The sequence below is a fragment of the Topomyia yanbarensis genome, chromosome 2 (genome assembly GCF_030247195.1).
Source record: "Topomyia yanbarensis strain Yona2022 chromosome 2, ASM3024719v1, whole genome shotgun sequence".
Classification (NCBI taxonomy): domain Eukaryota; kingdom Metazoa; phylum Arthropoda; class Insecta; order Diptera; family Culicidae; genus Topomyia; species Topomyia yanbarensis.
The window spans coordinates 385,202,182-385,221,094 of NC_080671.1; the positions used below are offsets into that span (position 1 = coordinate 385,202,182).

At 41.4% G+C, this 18,913-nt stretch overlaps 1 non-coding gene across 1 annotated transcript; it reads left to right on the plus strand.

The window, feature by feature from the left end:
* Nucleotides 1-15,975: 15,975 nt before the first annotated feature.
* Nucleotides 15,976-16,047, plus strand: Trnad-guc (transfer RNA aspartic acid (anticodon GUC)). Its single transcript has one exon. It is a non-coding gene; the product is annotated as a tRNA-Asp (tRNA).
* The last annotated feature ends 2,866 nt before the right edge of the window (nt 16,048-18,913 follow it).

Below are 18,913 nucleotides of genomic sequence, written 5' to 3' on the forward strand. Positions count from 1 at the left end.
TCTCTCTTATTTTAGAAAACATTAAAATTCTCATATATGCGGATGATATGAAGCTATTTTTAGAAATTAGAAATAATAATGACTATAATGTTTTTCACAATGAAACACAAATTTTTTATACATGGTGTTGTAAATGTTTACTGGAATTAAATGTTAAAAATGTAATCTCATGACTTTTAGCAGAAAACAAATCACGGCTTCCGTGTCAATTACATTAGGTAATCAAACCGTTCAGAAATGCGATAAAATAAGAGATTTAGGAGTTAACTTAAATAAAAAATTAAAATTCATAACAGTTTTAGCCTTCGCCTTGAAAGGTTGTGTTTGCTGATTGGTTATAGCAACCAAGGCTGTGCAAGCCGTGAATAGGCTAGAAGTTTGTGTACCATGTCAGTATTTGATGCCGTGTTGGTGCGGAGACAGGCAGGATTGTTGGCTGCGAGAGCGGTCGTTTGGTGGTGGTACCAAGCGATAAGCGAGTGTTGGTGCGAAGGCAACGAAGTCTCAGGTAAGCGGCGCCCCACCTTGGTGGTAGTAGTGGTCGCGCTGCATACAACCGGCGCTTGCGACGGAGTGAGACAGAGCTGCATCTGGTTGATGAAGCGGCTCGCTTCATCATCATTCATTCATCCGTATTAGTGCAGATACGGGATTTTGAGTATTTGTGTACCTAGCCACGCTGCGTAGTAGGGGAATACCTCTGGACCCACAGGTAAGCGGCGGCCCCACTTTGGTGGTGGTAGTGGTTACGCTGCATACAGTCGGCGCTAAGTGAGACAGAGCTGCATCTTGTTGGTGAAGCGTCTCGCTTCATCATCACTTATTCATCTGTGCTAGTGCAGAAACGGGCTTTTGTGTATTTGTGTACCTAGCCACGCTGCATAGTAAGGAAATACCCCTGGACCCACAGGTAAACAGCAGCTCCATCTTGGTAGTGGTGGTTGCGCTGTGTTCAACCCGAGCGTGACAGAGGGAGACAGCGTGAATCTGCAACTCTTCGAAGGACAGGTAGATTTTAATATAATTTTGCTAGTGTTAGTATTTAATTTACTTACTGTGTATGGTAGGCGAGATGGAGGATAGTGAGATGGAATCCTCCATTTCACAAGAGCAAAATTCTTCTGATCCCCCTCCCTCAACTCCCCTTAGAATAAAATTATACCCCCAAGGGTCTTCTGGACCTTGGCAGGTTTTCTTCAGGCGGAAAGGAAAGCCATTAAACCTTGTGCAAATTGCACGGGATCTGACTTCACGGTTTTCTGCTGTAACAGAGATCGTGAAAGTAAATAAAGCCAAACTTCGAGTTAGCATTGATAACATTAGACAAGCTAACGAGATAGTAGCCTGTGAACTCTTCACGCGGGAATATAAAGTTTATATACTTTCGCGCGATATAGAATGCGATGGAGTCATCTCCGAACCCAGCCTAACTGCCGAGGATATACTTAAGCATGGTGTTGGTTGTTTCAAGAACACCCTGCTTAATAAAGTAAAAATACTCGATGTTAAGCAATTGTACTCAGTATCAATTGAAGAAGAGAAAAAAGTTTACCGAACATCCTATTCATTTCGTGTAACTTTCGCTGGGTCTGCTTTGCCTAGCCATGTTCTTATTAATAAAATTCGTCTCCCCGTTCGCCTTTTCATCCCTCGTGTGATGAATTGCCTCAATTGTAAACAGCTTGGCCACACAGCCACTTACTGTTCCAATAAGGTACGGTGTGGCAAATGTGGGGGGCCTCATCAAGAGGATACATGCAATAAAAACTTAGAAAAATGTTTACATTGCGGAGAAAATTCACACCCCTTGCATGTCCCATATATAAATTGCGGGAGGAGAAAATTAAACGATCCTTGAAGGAGAGATCTAAGCGCTCTTATGCAGAAATACTGAAAAATGCTACTCCTGAACCCACGGTCCCAGAAAACAGATACGCTATTCTATTGCCGAAAGAGTCTGACTCTGACGAAGCGTCCGAAGGTACATCATTTGTTTTACCTAGAGGATCCAGGAAAAGAAAACAATCCTCTTTTCCCAAACTGCCAAGCAAGGGCCTTAAAATTTCTCCTCCAACAAATAAATTGCGGCCAAAGCTAAAGAATTCCGATGCAATACCGAAGCCAGTCCATCCCGGTTTTGGTAATGTACAATCCAAACAGAACACCATTACTGGAAATAATAAAACTTCAACTTCCTCCGAGCCTCAACCGGGGATAGGTTTATTGAAATTTTCTGAAATTGTTGATTGGATTTTCAAAGCATTCAATATTTCTGAACCACTAAAAAGTATACTTTCAGCGTTCCTCCCAACAATTAGAACATTTTTAGAGCAGCTGATTGCTCAATGGCCCATCCTTGCAGCGATTGTATCTTTCAATGGGTAATTCACCTCCTCCAATGAAAGATTCCATCACTGTTTTACAGTGGAATTGCAGAAGTATCATACCTAAAATTGACTCCTTAAAAAATTTGCTGCATAATTTGAAATGCGATGCTTTTGCTTTATGTGAAACATGGCTTACCTCAAACATTAATTTCAACTTGAATGATTTCAACATTATTCGCCTAGACCGAGACACCCCATATGGAGGAGTGCTTCTAGGAATTAAAAAGTGCTATTCTTTCTATAGAATTAACATCCCCTTGTTTGCGGGCATTGAGGCTGTTGCTGTCCAAACGAATATTAAAGGCAAAGACATGACTATCGCTTCTATATACATACCTCCCAAAGCTCAAATTGGACAACGTCAGATTTTTGAGGTAGTGGAATCCATGGCTGCTCCGCGGCTGATACTGGGAGACTTCAACTCGCACGGAGTATTGTGGGGTTCCCTCTTCAATGATAATCGATCCTCTTTGATATACAATGTTTGTGACGAGCTCAATATGACAGTTTTAAATACAGGCGAAGCAACACGCATTCCCAGACCACCCGCACGACCAAGTGCATTAGATCTATCTCTATGCTCGACATCACTTCGGTTAGATTGCACGTGGAAGGTTGTACCTGATCCTCACGGCAGCGATCATTTGCCAGTCGTTATTTCAATTAACAGTAAATTAGGCCTCACGAATTCAATCAATGTCCCTTATGACTTGACACGAAATATTGATTGGAAAAAATACCAATCTTTAATTTCCACTTCTCTTGTTTCGACGGAAGAGCTACCACCTACCGAAGAATATGAATTTCTAGCGGGTTTGATTATTGAAGCAGCAGAACAAACCCAAACGAAATGCAATCCTGGCATGATAATGAACAGCCGGCCCCCTAATCCCTGGTGGGACAAAGAGTGCTCGGATGCATATGAAGCTAAACAAGCTGCTTACAAAGAAATTATGAAACGGAAAGGGTGTACACGTGCAAACTTTGAAAATTATTCGATTTTACAAAACAAATTTGACAGTCTCCGTCGTGCCAAAAAGTCTAGTTATTGGAGACGTTTCGTTGATGGCTTGTCAAGAGAAACATCAATGAGTACTCTTTGGAACACAGCCAGAAGAATGAGGAATCGAAACGTAACTAATGAAAGCGAAGATTTTTCGAATCGCTGGATATTTAATTTTGCCAAGAAAGTTTGTCCAGATTCTGCTCCTGCGCAGAAAATCATTCGCGATGCTCCCACAAATAACGATTCCATAGATTCGCCTTTGACAATGATGGAATTTTCAATTGCACTCCTCTCATGCAACAATAATGCTCCGGGTCCAGACAGAATTAAATTCAACTTGGTAAAGAATCTGCCTGACCTAGCAAAAAGACGCTTGTTGAATTTATTCAATAAGCTTCTTCAGCAGAACATAGTCCCGCACGACTGGAGACAAGTGAGAGTTATCGCCATTCCAAAACCGGGAAAACCAGCCTCCGATTATAACTCGTATCGACCGATTGCAATGCTATCCTGCATCAGGAAATTGTTGGAAAAAATTATCCTACGACGTCTCGACAATTGGGTTGAGGCGAACGGCTTGCTATCAGATACCCAGTTTGGTTTTCGGAGGGGAAAGGGAACGAATGATTGTCTGGCGCTACTTTCGTCAGAAATCCAACTAGCTTACGCAAAAAAAGAACAAATGGCGTCTGTGTTCTTAGACATAAAAGGAGCATTCGACTCTGTTTCCATTGATGTTCTCTCAGAGAAACTACATCAATGTGGTCTTTCACCAATATTAAATAATTATTTATACAACTTATTGTCAGAAAAGCACATGCATTTTTCATATGGCGATTTGGCAACATTCAGAATAAGTTACATGGGCCTCCCACAAGGTTCTTGTTTAAGCCCCCTTCTCTACAATTTTTACGTGAATGACATTGATAATTGTATTGTCAGCCCATGCACTCTAAGGCAACTTGCAGATGATGGCGTGGTTTCTGTCACAGGACCAAAAGCCATAAATTTACAACAACCACTGCAAGATAGTTTGGATAATTTATCAAGTTGGGCTTTGAAGTTAGGCATCGATTTCTCTACGGAGAAAACAGAGTTGGTTGTTTTTTCAAGGAAGCGTGATCCAGCTCAGCTTCAGCTTCAGTTGGTTGGTAGAACGATAGCCCAAGTCATGACCTTTAAATATCTCGGAATTTGGTTCGATTCTAAAGGTACATGGGGAGGCCACATTAGGTATCTGATAAAGAAGTGCCAACAAAGGATAAACTTTCTCCGAACAATAACCGGATATTGGTGGGGTGCTCATCCAAGTGACGTGATAAGATTGTATCAAACAACGATACTTTCAGTAATGGAATATGGGTGCTTCTGTTTTTTTTTTTCAATTCGTTTATTTGATAAGGCAGGTTTGCGTTAGCTTAAAGGTGCCAATTTTGTTTTGTTTTACATTTTAAATTACTTAAAACTAGGGGCTTACATATTGATTTTTGAAATTAAACTAAGGCTAATTTATAGCTATACATATACACAAGGGGGTAGTATAGTTTTCGTAAGATTAGAGGGGTCATTTAGTTTTTATGGCAATACGGTTTGATATTTTTAGCAATGAGATTATTGGAGCAAATAATGTTTAACTAAGGGGGAAAATTTTTACGACTATCTTAAAAGTAGAAATAATTAGAGGGCGTGATTAAATTTTGTAAAGATTCGGAGACATTAACTACAGTTATTTTATGTGGTAGTAGAGTTGGGCATTTTCAACGAGATCATATAATATAATAGTTAAAACTAGAAAAGGCAAGAAGAGCTAAATGCTTCATGAAGATATTTGTGGGGGGGGGGGGGGGGGGGGGAAGGGGTGTTACTTCTGTGTATAAGAGTCAGGGGAAGTAGGGTGGACAAACATGGCAGGGGGAGAACATTATTTCAGTTTCAGACTTCGGGAGATCAACGGATGGATTACAGAATCAGGGTGGTCTTCATCAGGAAGAATCATGTACTGGGACGCCGGGTGGTCGTTCTCGAGATGGCAGGGGTTTCTCCAGACGATTTCGTAGTGCGGCTCAGATGTTGATCGGCTACATTTCGAGTTGTGCGTGTGATGTTCGTGCTTTAGGTCCCGTGTTTGTTGGCTCATTCGACAGGGATGTTTTGTGTCGCCTTGGAGTCGCATCAAACCATCGTGGCTGTATGGTACAGGTGGAAGAGAGCGCTTCTGAGAATGATAAGGAAAAAGGGGCAGTTAAAGTTGGATATTGATGGTTTTTATGAAGGTGTATATAAGGGACATATAGAGGACATCGCGGCTTGCCAACACATCTCGAACCGGGACGTTGGGTGGTCTTCCTCGGGCCCGGAGGGTGTCCATAAGCCGAGACCTGGCGGAACTGTACTCGGTGCACGCCCAGACTATGTGCTCTATATCGTGATAACCGTCGCCACAAGCGCAGATACCACTCTCCACGAGCCCAATACGTCGGAGATGTGCATCCAGCGTGTAATGGTTCGCCATGAGTCGGGACATCACACGAATGAAGTCACGACCCACATCCATCCCCTTGAACCAAGGTTTCGTCGATACCTTAGGGACTATCGAATGTAGCCACCTTCCTAGCTCCCCATTGCTCCACGAGGTTTGCCAACTTTCGAGGGTTCTCTGATGAGTAATACTGAAAAATTCGTGGAAGCAAATTGGTCTTTCAAAAACGTCACCTTCAATGGCACCCACCTTAGCTAAGGAGTCCGCCTTCTCATTGCCCGGAATGGAGCAATGAGAAGGGACCCACACCAAGGTAATCTGGAAAGATTTGTCAGATAAAGCACTCAGTAGCTCCCGTATTTTCCCCAAAAAATACGAGGAATGCTTTCCATGTTTCATCGAGCGAATAGCGTCAATGGAACTCAGACTATCCGAGACGATGAAGTAATGGTCTGCGGGTAATGTGTCAATGACTCCAAGGGTATACTGAATAGCAGCTAGTTCTGCGGCGTAGACTGAAGCAGGGTCACTGAGTTTGTAGGAGGCGGTGAACTTTTGATTGAAAATACCTAAGCCAGTGGACCCTTCGAGGTTTGATCCGTCAGTATAAAACATCTTAGAACAGTCGACTTCTCGGAATTTATTATAAAAAATATTTGGAACCACTTGTGGGCGTATATGGTCCGGAATTCCAATAATCTCATCTTTCATGGATGTGTCGAAGAAAACAGTAGATTCATAAGTATTTATGAAATGCACACGGTTGGGATTGTAAGAAGAAGGATTAATATTTTGCGCCATGTAGTCAAAGTACAGGGACATAAAACGGGTCTGAGAATTGAGCTCAACAAGCCTTTCGAAATTTTCAATCACCAACGGGTTCAAAATATCGCATCGAATGAGCAATCGATATGAGAGTTCCCAAAATCGATTTTTCAGCGGGAGAACGCCCGACAGGACTTCGAGACTCATCGTATGGGTCGACTGCATGCACCCTAAGGCGATACGCAAACAACGATACTGAATTCTTTCGAGTTTGATGAAATGTATGTTCGCGGCGGATCGAAAGCAGAAGCATCCGTATTCCAGTACCGACAGTATCGTTGTTTGATACAACCTAATTAGGTCTCCTGGGTGGGCACCCCACCACGTTCCGGTTATTGTACGAAGAAAGTTGATCCTTTGCTGGCATTTCTGTTTCAGATACCGAATATGGCATCCCCAAGTACCTTTCGAGTCGAACCAGACCCCTAGATATTTTACTGTGAAGACCTGAGCTATAGTTTGACCCATTAATAGAAGCTGTAGTTGTGCTGGTTCACGCTTCCTAGAAAATACAACTAGCTCAGTTTTCTCCGTGGAGAATTCGATACCCAGCTTAATAGCCCATGCAGACAAATTGTCCAAGGTATTCTGTAATGGTCCTTGTAGATCGACAGCTTTGGGTCCCGTAACAGACACCACGCCATCGTCTGCAAGTTGTCTTAACGTGCAGGAATTGTCAAGACATTCATCAATGTCGTTGACGTAGAAATTGTATAACAGGGGGCTTAGACATGAGCCCTGGGGAAGGCCCATGTAGCTAAATCGTGATGTCGATAAGTCACCATGCGAAAAATGCATGTGCTTTTCCGACAACAAGTTTAGTAAAAAGTTGTTTAAAGTCGCTGAAAGACCATGCTGGTGCAGCTTCTCTGAAAGAATGTTGATAGAAACTGAATCAAAAGCCCCCTTTATATCTAGGAACACTGATGCCATCTGCTCTTTACTAGCATAGGCCATTTGAATTTCGGTTGAGAGCAACGCAAGACAATCATTCGTCCCTTTGCCTTTGCGAAAGCCAAATTGTGTATCTGACAGTAAGCCATTTGCTTCGACCCAATTGTCGAGGCGGGATAGGATCATTTTCTCGAACAACTTCCGGATACAAGATAGCATTGCGATCGGTCGATACGAATTGTGGTCGGAGGCTGGTTTTCCTGGTTTTTGGATGGCGATGACCTTCACTTGCCTCCAATCGTGTGGGACAATGTTAGCCTCAAGAAACTTATTAAATAAGTTCAACAAGCGTCTCTTGGCAGAGTCTGGCAGATTCTTCAACAAGTTGAATTTGATTCTGTCTGGCCCTGGAGCTTTATTGTTACACGACAAGAGAGCAAGTGAGAACTCCACCATCGAAAAAGGTGTTTCGTTCGCGTTATCGTGACGGGACGCGGCGCGGTAGATCTTCTGTGCCGGGGCGGAATCCGGACAAACCTTCTTGGCGAAATCGAATATCCAACGGTTTGAATATTCCACGCTCTCATTAGTACTGTTTCGATTTCGCATACGTCGGGCTGTTCCCCAAAGAGTGCTCATCGATGTTTCTCTCGTTAATCCGTCGACGAACCGGCGCCAACAACCGCGTTTTTTGGCTTTCATCAAACTCTTCATTCGCTTGTCTAACGTCGCGTACTGTCGAAAACTAGCGGGTAACCCGTCGTTCCGGAAGGTCTTAAACGCGGCGGCCTTCTCTGCGTACACGTCTGAGCACTCTTTATCCCACCAGGGATTGGGAGAACGTTTTTGTATGTTCGCGCCGGGTACTGGCTTAGTCTGAGCTTGATTCGCGCTGTCGAGAATCAAGCCAGCCAAAAAGCTGTACTCTTCCTCCGGAGGAAGTTCTTGAGTAGATTCGATGTTGTCGGATATCGCGGCAGCATAGCTCTTCCAATCGATATTTCGTGTGAGGTCATACGAAATATTGATTGTTTCCAATGGCCTTGAGCCGTTATTGATTGAGACTATGATCGGCAGATGGTCGCTACCGTGGGGATCAGGGATTACCTTCCACGCGCATTCTAACTTTAGCGAGGTCGAGCAAAGGGATAAATCTAATGCGCTTGGGCGCGCTGGTGGGGGAGGAATCCGTGTCATTTCACCCGTGTTTAGAATTGTCATGTTGAAGTTGTCGCAAATATTGTGAATTAAAGAGGAACGGTTATCATCATAAAGGCAACCCCATTCCGTACCGTGAGAGTTAAAGTCGCCTAAAACTAATCGCGGTGCAGGCAGGGATTCTATGATGTCATGTAGCCGGCGATGCCCAATCGCGGTGTTGGGGGGAATATATATGGAAGCTATGCAAAGATCTTTGCCTTTGGTTGTTACTTGACAAGCGACAACTTCAATACCTGTTATCGAGGGAAGGTTAATTCTGTAGAAGGAATAGCGCTTTTTGATCCCCAAAAGCACTCCTCCATAGGGGGTGTCTCGATCCAGGCGAATAATATTAAAGTCGTGGAAGTTGAGATCTATGTCGGAAGTTAACCAAGTTTCACATAATGCAAATGCATCGCAACTCCAATTATTTATTAAAATTTTGAAGGAATCGATTTTCGGGATGATACTTCTGCAATTCCACTGTAGAACAGTGATCAAATCCGTGACCTCGTTCGATGAGTTAGCCATCGAGGGATACAATCGCTGAAAGGAGGGGCCATTTAGCAGTCAACTGCTTCAAAAATGTTCTTACTGTAGGGAGAAAAGCTAACATAAGACTTTTAATAGGATCAGTTATATTGAAAGTTTTTATTATCCAGTCCACAATGTCCGAGAGTTTGATAATTCCAGTGCCGCGATTATTCTCGAACTAAAACAGAGGAACACTTGGGATTTTTGATGTTCCGGGAAGTGCTGGGAACTCCTTCTCTGAGTTTAATCCTCCGAGACCAGGAGCTAATTGCTTCGGTTTGGTTGTAACACTTCCAATAGATGTGACTTTCTGAGTCCCGTCAAGGGATACCTTCTGGCCTTTACAACGAACTTTAGGAGAGGAAATGTTCCTCCTCTTCCTATAACTTCTAGGCGCCCTAGTAGATGTTCCCTCTTGTGGGTCATCAGCCTCGCCCTCGTTAGAAGGCAAGTGAGCATAGATGTTTGTTGAGGTTGGTGGTGTAGCTTTCTTTAGCATTTCTGCAAAAGAACGTTCGGATCGTCCAGCAAGGGAACGTTTTAGTTTATCCCCGCGTAGTTTGTACGCGGGACATGCCGAGATATCATGCAGATTCTCTGCACAGTAAGGACACTTCTCAGCATTCTTACTGCACGAATCATCTAGATGATTCTCCCCGCATTTTCCACAGCGGGCCTTATTGCTACAATGGGTGGCTGTGTGACCCAATTGTTTACACTTTGTGCAATTCATGACCCGCGGCACAAACAGACGCACAGGCAGACGAACCTTGTGCAAGAGGACGTAATTTGGCAAAGCGGTACCAGCGAAGGTCAACCGATAAGAGTTTGATTGGGGGTACGTTTTTGAACCATCCCCCGCAACTACTACTGAGTGCAAACGCTTGCACTCGAGTATTTTCACTGGCTGAAGTAAGCGGTCTCTGAAACGGCCAACCCCGTACTGCAGCAGATCCTCGCATGTCAAACTGTCATCGGTGACAACGCCTTCAGACTGTACTTTCACAGCTGGAATATACACGTGATAGTCCTTCGTAAAGTGCTCGCAGCAAGCAATATCGTTTGCCTGCTTTGAGTTAGTCAGCACGACCCTCAGCCTGTCTGAGCGGACCTTTTTTATTTCGATCACAGCCGAGAACCGTTCCGTCAGGTCTTTTGAAATCTGTAATAGATTCAGCGATTTTGTTTTGGGCCGAAAGAAGACCACAAAGGGACCGGTCGAGAGCTCTGGATATTGTTTGGGTCGGGGGAGAGCCTTAGGAGTCGACTCGATCTCCATTTGGCCATCCGGGGAGGAAGCCATCGACACCGTCAATGCACGGGGTCAGCACCCGCGCAGACGGGAAAAAGCCGTAAATGTATCAAAAAGGTAGATTTCACTTATCTGTATACTCGTTTCCCACGACGCACCAGTCCAGCTTAAATAGCTGGTTATTGTTCAATCCTCGCTTTACGAACAAAAGGTTGAGGAATGTGGCCTAACGGTTAACACACGCACAAAAGAATAAAAGTCCAAACCTCGAAGAGGCAGAGAATGGCAAAATAACCTTGAACGCGGATTACTGCACTGTTCTTTTTCCAACAGACCGAAAACAAAACACTTCTATCTCGATCGAGCGATGCGTAGAGACTGGGTGCTTCTGTTTCCGTTCAGCTGCAAACACTCACATTATTAAATTGGAACGAATACAGTATCGTTGTTTACGAATCGCCTTAGGTTCCATGCAATCGACACATACGATGAGTCTTGAAGTTCTAGCGGGAGTTCTTCCCTTAAAAGATCGATTCTGGGATCTCTCCTCTCGTTTACTTATACGATGTGAGGTTATGAATCCACTTGTAACTGAAAATTTCGAAAGACTTGTCGAGCTTCAATCCCAAACCAGATTCATGACAGTGTACTTCAATCACATGTCACAAGAAATAACGCCTTCTAGTTATGTTCTGACATGTGTTAATATACTAGATACTCCCGATTCCACTTTATTTTTCGACACGTCCATGCAAGAGGAAATTCGTGGAATCCCGGAGCACCAGCGCTCTCTGGAGATCCCTAAAATATTCATAAGTAAATACCAACACATTGACTGCCATAAAATGTTCTACACTGATGGGTTACGAATCAATGAGGCCACTGGCTTCGGTATTTTCAACAATAACACCTCGATCTCTTTCAAGCTTGCAGAACCTGCCTCCGTTTATACAGCCGAACTAGCAGCAGTTCACTATAGTCTGGAAATCATTGATACTTTACTTCCGAGCCATTATTTCATCCTCACAGATAGCCTCAGCACAATTAAGGCACTACGCTCATTAAAGCTTGATAATCACGCTCCGTTCTTTTTGAAGAAGATGCGAGAATACTTAACTAAATTAACAAATAAATCTTATCAAATTACCATAGTGTGGATTCCCGCTCATTGCTCCATACCGGGTAATGAGAGAGCGGATAATTTAGCCAAAATAGGGGCGCTGGACGGTGACATCTAGGAAAGACCTATTGTCTTCAATGAATTTTATAGCGCTTCTCGTCAGAGGACGCTTACTAGTTGGCAAACATCATGGGACAATGGAGATCTGGGACGGTGGTTGCACTCAATTATCCCTAAAGTATCAACGAAGGCATGGTTCAAAGGGTTGGATATAAGTCGAAACTTCATTCGTGTGATGTCTAGACTCATGTCCAACCATTATACGTTGAATGCGCATCTCCGCCGTATTGGGATCGCAGAAGATAATCAATGTGCTTGCGGAGAGGGTTACGAAGACATTGAACATGTGGTTTGGTCTTGCACTGAATATCGTGAAGCCAGATCCCAATTAATAGACTCCTTACGAGCCAGAAGAAAACCACCCTATGTACCTGTTCGTGATATCCTCGCTTTACGAGATCTTACGTACATGAGCCATATTTATCATTTCCTGAAAACAATAAATATTCAAATATAATTATCCCCACAATGTTTCTAGTTTTTTCCCTTGCTACCCACAAACAATTTAGATTTCTTCGCAGTTAGTTAAGTTAGATAAAACGATATAAATAAAGAAAAAAAATAAACAAAGATTACAGAAAAACTATCAATAGGTTTACAATGAAATTCAAGAAAATAGAGTATAATTAAAAACATTCAAAATGATGATTATCCTCAGTGTTAGCATTAGAAAGTGATTTTTTTTATAACGTGATAGTCTTAAGGCTCAAGTTACCTCAAGGCTTGGTAGTATGCGTAAGAAAAATTGTGTTCAGCTTTGCCACCAGATTATCCATTTAAACCTTTTCAAAACTCTAAAAGAAGAATATCAGTCGATTTATTAGATCATCACGATTCAATTCATGCAAAATACCTGCTGGAAAAACCATCGGCTTAGCTGGATGGTGCTTTTGAAAAAGTGGCTTTGATTTTTTATCACACTAGCACACCGAGTTGGGGTACGCAACACAACTGCGCAATGAAAAAACCACAGCCACTTTTTCAAAAGCACCGTTTAGCTAAGCCGATGGTTTTTCCAGCAGGTATTTTGCATGAATTGAATCGTGATGATCTAATAAATCAACTGATATTCTTCTTTTAGAGTTTTAAAAAGGTTTAAATGGATAATCCGGTGGCAAAGCTGAACACAAATTTTCCTACCCACACTACCAAGCGTTCAATTCTAACACATGCTTAAAAAAGGTAACTTGAACCTTAAGAACCTTTGTAACATGTTATGTAAAAAAACCCCGGCGTAAAAAAGCTTTTGCAAATGCCGTGTCAAATAAACGTTTTATGAAAAAAAAAATTAAAGTTTTTGGAACATTACAACACAATTGTTCATAGAGCTAGTAATATGCTTAATTTTATAAAACGCTTAGGATATCACTTTCAAGATCCTTACACAATTAAAACTCTTTACGTAGTATATGTTCGGTCTATTTTAGAATATTGTAGTATTGTTTGGTCACCATTTATAAAAAAATACGAAGTGAGAATTGAGTCAATCCAAATGCAGTTTCTATTATATGCACTACGCAAGTTAAGATGGACAGCATTCCTTCTTCCATCTTATGAAGCACGTTGTATGTTGATAGATATTCAAACATTGAAAGAACGTCGGGACTATGCTATGATCTCGTTTCTAAACGATATCGTCATGCAGCGTATTGACTCATCTTACATATTGTCAAAATTAAATTTATATGCTCCTACTCGTCAATTACGCAATAGAAATTTGATCGCGATAGGTCATCACCGTACAGATTATGCTAAATTCGGCCCACTAAACCAGATGATGGCCGTGTATAACGAGCATTGTGAAGTATTGACCTTACCATGCCCCGAACAAGTTTAAAACAGTTTTTTAACTCTTTGCGGCATCATAGTACATAGGAATAGTATACAGGATAGTATATATGCAATTAATATTTGTATAATGTAGTCTACAAGTAATTGACGAATAAATAAATAAATAAACATCGAATTGAAGAGTAACTGCATTTACGAAAACGAACTTTTGTGATGACAATTCGGTTTCTTGTCTCCTGCAACTCATTTTGGTTTACAACTTGTTTGGTCATCTCTAATCGTAAACACTTTAAAAATTGCATACTTTTGGCCTCTCCCGAAACAAAATCCGGGCTACGGGCCTGTTCTCATAGTGCACTGTGCAAACTGGTTCAGTTGGGTAGGATGAGTAGAGGGACTAAGATGAATTAGGGCACAGTCTCCCCAGTGATTTCTAAATAAAATGTGTAGATATAGGTTGTAGTGCAAATGTCATCAAAGGGAGAATCATTAAAATAACCGTACTTTATTATTGCTTTCATTAAAGTGGAATGGCCTGCAAAGAACAGAGCGAAATACCACTTGTCATGCAAACATCAAACACTATTTTAACGCTACTAAAATTCACACTTGCTAATGACATATGCAATGTTTCGCCTACAGTTATTCACAATCAGCACAAAATCTGACCGATGAGATAACACACTCTCAGTCTCAGCTCAGTCAACAATCAGCCTATCACCACCTCTACCCAACCCCCAGCCCTTTTGTAAACCACGAGCAGCGTCGAGCATTCATCAACCGTTTGATATACATACACAAAGAGGCGAGAGAATTTCTCACGACGTTACGAAATAGGCGATGAATAGGCTTCTGGTCTCGGTTCGGTCTGATCTGATGTGATGCTGCTGTTGTTGCTGTTGCTCTTGCTTACAATAATGATGTTGAGTTGATAAAGTCAGCGAGAGAGGGTGAGGGTATCCTGCTGCTACCAACAGCACCATTCGTCCGTGGGTACCAGAATCGGCGGCAAAATGCGAGAATATTACCCTCAGCATGCGTTCCGTCCGATATGAAGATGTGAGTGGACGCGTACGAAGCGACGAGCATACAACATAAGCTACATAATATAGGCGTTCGTTCGGTGCTCGCCGGTGCGTTGGAGTATTGGAAGGTAGGTAGATAGAACATGTGAATCGGAAGCCACTTTATCCCGTAAATCTTTCCAGAAACGCAAGGAAGACCCACAGAGCACAATGTTTGGGAGGGTGGGGTGAAGGAAAGGCAAAATATTGACGAATGTTTTTCCCCAGCTTAAATTTGTAGAAATAGAAATGGGCTGCGGTGTTCTTCGACGTTTCGCAGTGATAAAGAAGAACGAGAGAACGAGATTGTGCGCGGCTATAGGGAAAGGTTTCTCGTTGAGCACCAAAATTGTACGTGAATATGAGTGAATCGATGAAAGTCCCAACAAAGAAAAGTTTGCTCAAGGGTCGCACAGCGAGTGAATGAAGCAAGACAAAAAGGAAGTTAAATTCAGTCAACGGTGAAAAACGGGCTGCTACAGGTAATGCGTACGTTTGCTTTCTCACCTGTCAATAAATGTAAACTTGGGCCACAGCAGAGACTGGCGATATGTTGGAGAGTAGCTTATTTTTTATGGACGGTATTTTGTTCCTTATTCGTTTCCCCTTGTTTGATATGGTTTTATTCAGTTAGCTAGAATCGTAGGCTTCTGGGGGAGAGGGTGAGGTGAGATGTGGAATGTTGAATGTACAGTTTGGTGAATTCTCATTTGGTTGGTCGGAGTGGCTCTGACGCTCAACTTCGAACAGTTTTGCATATTTGGTTTTAAGTTCAATAGCTGGTTTGCTTGATATTATGTGAGTACAACAGTAATTCCATATTCGAACTGGTTATTGAGCCGACCAGTTGAGCGGAATATTGGGTGCTGGGCCCGTTTTCACTGTATGAATTGTCAATAGAATCTATTGAAGCAGAGTATGCTATTTTTTATCAACGTATTGGCAAATATATGCGATGAAATTGATTCGAGTCGCGCAAACGTGAGTACTTAGAATTACAAATCTGTTATAATACGTTTCTTAGAAACGAAGTAAAGTTACTGATGAGAATTTATGGACAATTGATAGAATATATGCCGAATAATTAATGAAATCGTTTTGCACGCTCAGTAATTGTAATTGGTATCAAATATAAAAAAATAAACAAGTCGTTTTGTAAATGTGATAAATTTTTTTTGAAGTTGAGTTTGGTTGAGTAGGTGTTATGAAACGAATTTTGAGTTGCTTCTGATATACATTTCAAATTAAAAACATAAATTAGTGCTTACTAAGCTCATGGGGCGATATCGAGCGATCCTGCATGTCCTCGATAGTATAGTGGTAAGTATCCCCGCCTGTCACGCGGGAGACCGGGGTTCGATTCCCCGTCGGGGAGGTTACTTTTTTATAGTTTGTAGGTATCGTTTTTTTCTCATGAAGGGAATCCGTCGGTTGTATTTACGTATGCAAGGGAGGGACGGTATGATGTAGGTATGGATGTATATATTCTCTTCGCCCTTTACTCGTCGGACGGTCCACAGTGATAAGATGTCGGTATTATATATTATATATACAAATATAATAATATTAAAACTCTTAAACATGATTTAGACGATACATCAACTTCCGTCAACGGCAAAGAACATCAACGTCACGTCACCGTTCCATCAAGATAAGTTGAATGCGTTTTTCGCGTGCCTGTTCACACGTTCCGTATGTCAACACGTTTTGTGCCGTTAATGTTGTGCGTGAATGCCTCACTTTAAGGTTCAAGAAATCTTTTTTGAGTATGTGTAAGAATTGAACGCTTAGTAGTATGCGTAGAAAAAATTGTGTTCATCTTTGTTACCGGTTTATCCATAAAAAAAACCTTTTCCAAACTCCAAAAGAGGAATATCAGTCGATTTAATAGATCATCACGATTCAAACCATGCCAAATAGTTGGTGGAAAAAACAATTGACCGATCGGAATAGTGCTTTTAAAAAAGTGGCTGTGATTTTTTGTCACACTACCACACTGTGCTGGGGTACGCCACACAACTGCACAATAAAAAAAATAAAGGATAGTGTGCAGGACAGGGTGACATTGAAAATGTAGTGTGCAATATAATTCGCATCGTCGGCGGTAAAACATGATGATGAGTTATGTTCTATCAACGACCATGCGATAAACTTGGGTGGAAAGCCCTACAGCAGAAGGCAATCTTAACGGATATGCCGGAGTTGCGGTTTGTCCAGAATTTGCTTTCAAAGAGAATTTTGACAGTTGGCTTTTAAGCCTTAATCATATGTTTGTCGAGAATTGCTTTGAAACCTACTTTTATTGAGTCGATAAAGTTCAACTGCGAGTTAAATTACGATATATTTCTTTCGTTTAGTTTAAATTTGTAATTTGTAGTTTTATTGCATACGAAAATATGTTTTAAATGACTTTAAATGAGCGAATATTTCAATCGCGCTTCGATTTTCGCTTTACCATTTCGATCAATGCGAACTTAAGGGGGGGGGGGGAAGGGTTTCAACAAGAAAAAAAATCCTTTTTGTTTTTGAATGGCAGTGAACACCGCAAATCGTGTTTTATTCAGAGATGTTCTACAAAAAGCTTCCTCACCGAGTCGCTCGTCGATATTTTTTCATGAAAAAAATACAGAATGTTTTTGAAGTTATGCATTATAATACACGAAAGTTTTGATTAATTCGCTTTACCCGAATTTGTGAAAAAAAATCGCAAAAAAAGTATTTTTTTCTTGCAGAAACCCTTACAACCCCCCCCTTAATGCATATCACTTTAAACAACAGCCAGTACGGTGCCATGGGGTCATACATAAATGACGTAGCACTTTAGGGGGTAGAGGGGTAAAGCAAATTTGTGACGAGGGGGAATATTGTGACAAAATGCTAAAAGCCCCCTCCCGGTCGAAATTCGAGAAAACGCTCAAGAAATAGTCGGGGATGACGTCATTCATACAAGCGTAGTATGCTGGGCAGGGTTACCACTATTTTTCAAATAAAAATCTGGCAGTTCAACTAAAAATGTCTGGCAAAATCTGGCACTTGACAGCGACCTCAAAGTCATCGATATTTGGCATACATTTAAGTTTTCATAGAATGTGCATTAATCGATTTTTTTTAAATTTTGAACATTATTACTCAAATTTCCAAAACGTGCATGTAGCAGCTTCTAAAACTTAAAAATCTGGCAGATTGAGAGGTTTGTCTTTTTGTCTGGAAGCTGCCAAAACATCTGGCTGTACCAGATAAATCTGGCATAGTGGCATCCCTAGTGCTGGATGCTCAAATCTGTCGTATAATAGGCACGCGGCACATTTATTTATAACTTTTCGTGTTCGATTGAGTCGCGTAGGTGCTTCCTATTGACGGCTCTGCCTGAGAAATCTGCCTCACGATTGGCAATTTTCCCTTTTTTCGTGAACTTTTTAATTTTATCGATTGTCAAAGGACTGCTTTTATTGCAGAGATATTTCATTATTACCAATATTTTAGCTAGGCGTTTCTTAATCGGTTGGTTTATAAATGACTAAAATCCATCTAGTAATAGCGCAGTTATAAGCGTGCAAAATTTACATAGTTTCGTTATATAGGATTCAGTTTAGATTTTAGAATAACACCTAGCCCCAGATAGTGGAGTAAGACATTTTCAATGTCAAAAGGTGTTGGAACTGAGAGCACGGACATATACGAGTAGGACTTACACATTTAGAGGGAGAAAACATTTAGAGTGTAGAGAGGAAGAAGTGTCAGAATCAGAAAAGGAAAAGATTAACAAACGTGCAGAAGAATTTCTATTTCTAAACCATAAAACTTATTAACTAGTGTAAAACTTAATACTTGGTTAAAACCTAATATCTAGTGTAAAACTTAACCTAGCTTAAAACTAGTGCGAAATACTACTGTAAGTAAATTGAATTGAATTGAAATAAAATGTAAGCTAATTGAAAATTTATCCTAACCTAAATGCGCGTACGATAGAGGTACATTGCACTAAGAGCGGGAGATAGCGTCAAATATCGATTTATTTAAGTAACTATTGTATAACTGTATAACCACTGAGAACTGACATAAAAGTAAAGTTTTCAACTTGTGTAAGAAATAATACCGTCGCTTTGAAATGACAACAGCAAGTTGCAACTTGCCACTGGTCGGCGCTTCGATCGTCCAGCAATCGCTAAACGGGACTTGTGTGCAAACTTGGATACAATGGTGATTCACGCATGCGAACCTGTATGCGATGGTGATTTTCA